Below are 6,679 nucleotides of genomic sequence, written 5' to 3' on the forward strand. Positions count from 1 at the left end.
CAATACCTATGAGGTGAAGGGAATTATGATCCTCATTTTACAGATGAGGAAACTGAGTCGCAGGTGACACAGTCAGCCACAAGCCACCCCAATTCATACCGACACAGCTGAAGGAAGAGGCATCCCAGTGCAGGACTCAGGTGATTTGCCAAGGATGGGGCTCAGGGTGGGAGGGAATCACTGCAGGCCAGGGAGGCTCCAGGGCGGACGGGGACATGTGCTGAGCCCTGGAGCCTGGGCCAGGTCTTGGGGGCTTAGGGGTGGGGGAGGGCACGGTGGGAGCAAAGAACCAGAAGGTGGGGGCTTGCGGGCCCTGCTCACGCTGTGAGGAGCAGAGGAGGGGCCACTAAGCACCGCCCGCCCCACGGGGCAGGCCTGGCTCGTAGAGCTGTGTCTTAAGGGGGCCGGGTGAGGTGGGGGCTCTGGGGCCCAGGAACCGGGGGGCCAGCTTCCAGCCCGTCCTTAGTGGAACTTGCCTGGCAGCTGGGATGGGAATGCAGGGAGTCTCTCCTGCTCCTCCAGGCTTGGCCCCAGCCTTCGCTCCAGGCCTTGAGCTTTGAGACTTTGACTTGGGCTCCATGACACTGGCAAGGCTTCTGGGTTTAAAAAAAAAAAAAAGGCTGGAAGGTTCAAATCAAGACAGTAAAGACACAGCGGTCCCAGCCCACTTCCTACAGCACCAAGCCCGGGGGAGCCCTGGTACCCCAACCCCCTGCTTTCTAGCCCAGCTGGCCCTCTCTGAGGAGAACAAAACTTCTCCGGCTCTGGCCCAATTTGCCGTGGCGTCGAGGCTGGTCTCCCCGGCTTATCCAGCCCAGCAGGCGACCCCGTGACCAAGGTTGGACTCTTGCCAGTGGCTGTGCCTGGGTCAGACGCTCAGCCTTTGGCCTGCAGTGAGCGTGAAGGTGTGCACTCAGGAGCTCAGGAGCTGCTAGGGCTGGAAGGAGTCTGGGAGTGCCTGGTCCGAGGCCACAAGAGAGGCCCTCCAGAGGAGACAGGTTTTTGAGGTGGGAGTAGAAACAAAGGAGACTCACTTCAAAGCTCTTTGCATCCTTGGAAGGGCCAGCCCAAGACTGAGTGCCCGTCAGGGTCACCCGGCTGTGTCTACACCCAGAGACTTGCCCCAAGTCACAGTCAGTGAATGACAAGTGGAGGCGCCATCACTTAATTCCCTGCCTGTGTATGCAGGCCACTCCCCCCCTGGCAGGCGGTTTATGCCTCCCCGTGAATCTAGGCTGACCTTGTGGCTGCTTTGACCAATCTGTGTGGCAGAAGTGACATTCTGGGACTTCAACACTGTAGCCTTTGGAGAACTAGTGGCTCCTGCTTCCTTCCCCTTGAAATGCAGCAGCTCAGACTCCAACTGCCATGCTGGGAGGAAGCCGAGGCAAGCACAGGGAGGTGACCTGAGGCCCACCGGCCCCCACTGAACCCCCAGCCACGTGGGTGCCACCCCAGCACCCCAGCCAACACCCGGTGAAGCAGAAGAACCCCCAGGACAAGGAGAAATTAAGAGGCGACTTAAGCCACTGGGTTTGGGGGAGATGGTCCCACAGCACTGAGCTTGGGGAATGACTCAGTCCCTCAGCCCCCTGACCTCCTGGAAAAGCCACCATGGAAAATCCCGTCTACACTGCAGGATCATGTTCAGAGAAAGACCCACAGGGGCTGCTGTTGCATGGAAGCAATGCTCCCTGAGGCTCCGGCCTTGCTTTGGAGCTTCTAAGAAGGCCTGATTTTATTTTATTTTCAGGTACCAGAGTCAGATTGAACCCAGGACCCTGTATGCCAGAAGCTGGTGCTCAACCACTGGGCCATATCAGCTCCCCTGAGTTGGATTTTTTTCATTTGTTTGTTGTTTGTTTGTTTTTAGGAGGCACCAGGGACAGAACCTAGGGCCTCCCATGTGGGAAGCAGGTGCTCAACTGCTTGAGCCACATCTGCTCCCAGACCTGATTTTATTTATCCCATGATGCACCTGTGAGCTGGCCCTGCCCCGAGTTACACAGCAACCCTTAGGTATTTTGTTAAGAGTAAATACTCTACTGACAAGTAGAGGAGTCAGAAAAGGCCACTGAACTAAACACAGGAGAGAAAAACTAAACCTCTAGCCCTAAGTATGAAAAACAGGTTAACTTAAATGCCTAAAACTGTGGCCGTCCACCTTCCCAAAGGATTCAGGTTGCGTGGCTTTCTCCCCCTATTAACAGCAGCCTTAATTTAGAGCTCTCATGCTGGCAAGGAGGTTGTGAAACTAGAACAGAAAAGTGTCAGGTTGCTACTGCACCAAAGGAAAAGGGTCAGGTTAACTTTAGCAGTGGGTAATGAAGTCCGTCCACTTTGTAACAAATGCAGGACTGACTAGCAGCTAACTCCCCATTCCGCAGATGAGGAAACTGAGACTAAACGGCAGCTGAGGGAACACGGGGCAGTGTCCTTGCCACACTCACCCAGCACCACCAGAGTTCTAACTATTCCATGCAAATAACCACCAGCCCACAAACCTAGAACCCGAAGACCTAGAAGTCCTGTGTGACCTCCTATTTCAGCGAACTCTGACCGCTGTGTTAAGAGACCCCTCAAGTGCAGGGGATCGCAGGGAGCTGTACTCTTCGCGACGCGGGGGGCGGCTGCGCGGCTCCTCGCTGGTCTTGCAGGCCTCACTCACGCAGCTGCGTTCAGCCGGAGGGCCGGCGGGGCTGCGCGCTCCAAGCTGGCCGCACGGGCGTGACTGGGCGGCGGTGCTGGCTGCTGGCTGGGATAACTCCCCCCCTGGCCTCTCGTCCTTCAGTGGACTGTCTCCCTTCCATGACCGGCTCAGCGCAGTATCCTATGATGGCAAGGGCAGAAGCTACGAGGCCTCTTGAGGCCTAAGCTTCAGCCCTGACACAGCATCGCTTCTGCCACCAGGCTCTCCTGGCTGAAGCACGTCCTATGAGCAGTCCACAGACCCCATCTCTGGGTGGGGAAGGCAGCAAAGAAATCACAGTGCTTTCAGTGTATCACACTTCCCTGTTTAAAACGGCAACCCTCCCTGCCCACGCTCAGAGCTCCCTATCCTTCTGCCCTGCTTTATTTTTCTCTTTAGTACTTACCAGTTCCTGACATACTATGTGTTTTGAAAATTTATTTTTTCCCTCTCCCTTCATTGTCTCCTCCCTGTGTCCATTCACTGTGTGTTCTTCTGTGTCTGCTTTTCTTCTCTTTAGGTAGCACTGGGAACTGATCCTGGGACCCTCCGGTTTGGGAGAGCGGTGCTCAATCTCTTGCTCCACCTCAGTTCCCCGGTCTGCTGCGTCTCTCATTGTCTCTCCTCTGTGTCTCCTTTTGTTGTGTCATCTTGTTGCGCCAGCTCTCCGTATGGGCCAGCATTCTACTCAGGCCAGGTTGCCTTCACCAGGAGGCCCCAGAAATCGAACCCTGGACCTCCCATATGGTAGACGGGAGCCCAGTAGCTTCAGCCACATCCGCTTCCCCATACTATGTGCTTTACTGATTTATTTGTTGAAGAATGGAAGCTCCATGAGGATATGGATCTATGCTGGTTAGTTCACGGCCATGGCCCCAGCAGCATGAACAGGGTCTGGCCCGCGTAGGTGCTCAGCGGGGATTTGCTGATGGAATGAATGACAAGGTGCTCTTAACACACCACGTAGAGGTGAGTATGGCTGGATTCTGGCTGCGCAGGAGCTCTGTGTTCCAGAACCAGTTCTTACCTTTTGGTCAAGTTGCAGAGCTTCTTTGACGGTGAAAATGTTCTACATTAAAAATGGTAAGCATAAAACTAAAATTAAAATAAAGAAAAGGAAAAAACAAAAATTAAAAAATTTTAAAAAGACAACAACAAAAAAGAAAAAAAAAATGGTACCCATAAGTTTAGAAAGCATCAGTTAGACCATCCCTTAAGGCTGCTCATTCCTGAAGGACAAAATTCAGGCCTTCCCAGCCGGGAAGGGACCTGGATGGACTCATGGTGACCAGCTAAGGAACAATTGCAGTGTGGCCGCAGATTGATGGTGACTCATAGGAGGGGGTCAAAGAGGAAAGGATTCAAGAAAGAGCCACTCTTTTTTTATATACTTTTTAAATTTTTTAAAAAGATTCTTAGATTACATAAACATTACATAAAAAATATAGAGGATTCCCATATGCCTGGCTCCCTACCTCCCACATGTCCCCACATGAACAACATCCTTCATTAGTGTGGTACATCTGTTAGAACTGAGGAACACCTTTTGGAGCATTGCCACTAAGCATGGATTATAGTTTACACTCTCTTCCACACATTTTTGTAAGTTAAGACAAGATATATAATGGCCCGTATCTGTCATTGCAGTGTCATTCGGGACAATTCCCAAGTCCTGAAAACGCCCCCATATTACACCTGGTTTTCCCTCTCCCTCCCCTCAGAACCTCCAGTGGCCACTGCCTCCACATCAATGATAAAAGTTCTTCCATTGCTAGAATTGCAATAAGTCTATAGTAGAATAACAGTAAGTCTACTCTAGTCTATTGTTCGTTCCCCTATCCTGAGGATTCTGGGATGGTGATGCCCACTCTTCCTCTAATTTAAAAGGGGGTTAGAGAAGGATCCACTTTTCAGGACATGGGAAATGCTCATCCCATAAAATGTACAGATGTGCAAACATGAGTCTGATTCTCCTAACTCTAGTTTGTCAAATTGATAAAATACTATTATTTTTTGTGCCACTGAAAAGGAAGTCAAAAAAAATTACCAATTAGTTTGAAGACTCCAACTATAATCCGTTGTCAACCTGATTTTTAATTTGTTAAAACGTGTAAAGACACATAACGCAGAATTAATGCATCTCACCCGCGCACTGTGCTTCTCTCTAGTGGCAAGACTGCAGCTTCTTTGAATTCTCCTAATGCCTTTGAAAACAATCCTGGTTTCTCCAAAATCTCCACAACGTATGCTCTTTATAATGGTCTACAAATCAATAAGGACTACTTTGGCAGTGGTAGAGGCAGGGTGGGGAAGAGCCTGACAGCCGGGGCTTGTGCTCGTCTGGAGTCGCTGGTGCACTGGAGGGCTGGGCACCCAGGGCCGCTGCAGCAGGTCCTCTCCTGACCTGTCCCCAGGGGGCATCAGGCCCTGCCCGAGACAGTTCCTTCTCTCCTCCCACCCCTCACCGCCCCCCCTCCACCCGCACTCAGTCTCTTCTGGAACACTGGTTGTGGCCACAGGCCAAGCAAGGGCAGAGGGAGCTCCTTTCCTTTGTTTTTAATTTTGAGAAAATAAAAGATCTACCAAAAAAAGTACAAAGAGTAGCATAATAAGCACTCACTTCTCCACCCCCTCATCTTTGCCTCTTTTATAGAATAGAAAAAAAAAACACTGCCAATAAATTTAGAGTCCTCGTTGTCCCCCAACTCCCTCTCTCCTTTATGTTTTTCCAATAAATGTTTCCGCTTTGACACGCTTTGTGTTTCTTTCTCTTTGCTTTAATAAACAGTGTTATGGCCCCACATGCCCTTCTGTTATCTACCCATTCCTTCCGGGCCTTGGCCCTGTCGTTCCTCCGTGGCATGACAGCCCGCCGGATTCACCCAGTCCCTTCTGCGGGGCTCTGGCTTCCCTCCACGTGCTCACTCTCGCCATCCGGGTGGCCGCGAACACGCCGGGGCAGCTCCTCGTGCACCCCAATTGGTTCCCCCGGGCAAGATGCTCTTGATAAATGGTGGAATCAGTCCGCTCCGCCCCGTGTCAGGAGCTGGAGGGGCGGGGAGGAGGAAACTGAGGACGATTTTACTTCCACAACCGGCCGCTGCCCGCGGGCTCAGTGAGGGGTCGAGCGACCCCCACCCCCCGCTGCTCTCCGCATCCTTCTCCCCGCGCCTGCCCCATCAGTCACCCAGTCAGTCCCCGCCTCGCCCTTCTTCGTGCGCCCTGGGCTCCCATCGCCGCCGCCGAGCCCCGGCCTGCCCCTGTATCCCGCCGACTCGGACGGAAAGGACCCTGCCAAGGTCACACGGCCCGCGCGCAGAGACCGACCAGACGCCGGCCCCGGACGCCGGCCCCGCTCGCTGGACGCCGGCCCCGCTCGCTGGGCGGCCGCGCGCTGCGCTTCGCCTCCGTCCTGACGCGTTGGTCGTGGCTTTTCTCCACCTCCGGGCTCTCGGCCGCGCCGCCGCGCAACCCTCGGCCCTCCGCTGGCGCCGGGCACCGGGGGGCGCTCGAGACGGGAGCGCGCGGGCCCGTGGCGGAGCGCAGCGCGAGGGCGCGCCGAGCGCGGGGTCTCGGCGGGGCGGTCGGGGAGGCCGGGCGGAGGCGGGGCCGGGGGCGGGGCGTCGTCCCCTGCGCGCGCCTACGGCCACCTCCCTCCACTGAGAGCTTCTCCCGCTCGCTCGGCTGTCAGGCGCGGTGGCCAAGTGGTAAGGCGTCGGTCTCGTAAACCGAAGATCGCGGGTTCGAACCCCGTCCGTGCCTGAAAACGGAGGCTGCGGGCTTGCCAGGGTGGTGTGGCGCTCCTGCGCGTGGTGCGCCTTCTCGCTTCCCTGCGGCGATTTTTACTTTTCGGATCCTGCTCGGGAAGATTGGGATCCCCCGGCCTTTCCCTTCCTCCTCTCCGCACGTCCGGGCCCTGCGGCCACCAGCGCAGGCGCTGCTCCCGGGCTCGCCCTCCCTCCGGCCACTGCCCCAGGGCTCGCCAGGCTG

At 54.9% G+C, this 6,679-nt stretch overlaps 1 non-coding gene across 1 annotated transcript; it reads left to right on the plus strand.

The window, feature by feature from the left end:
• The first annotated feature begins 6,379 nt into the window (after nucleotides 1-6,379).
• Nucleotides 6,380-6,451, plus strand: TRNAT-CGU (transfer RNA threonine (anticodon CGU)). The gene has a single exon. It is a non-coding gene; the product is annotated as a tRNA-Thr (tRNA).
• Nucleotides 6,452-6,679: the final 228 nt, after the last annotated feature.

This window comes from Dasypus novemcinctus, chromosome 21 (assembly GCF_030445035.2).
Source record: "Dasypus novemcinctus isolate mDasNov1 chromosome 21, mDasNov1.1.hap2, whole genome shotgun sequence".
Classification (NCBI taxonomy): Eukaryota; Metazoa; Chordata; class Mammalia; order Cingulata; family Dasypodidae; genus Dasypus; species Dasypus novemcinctus.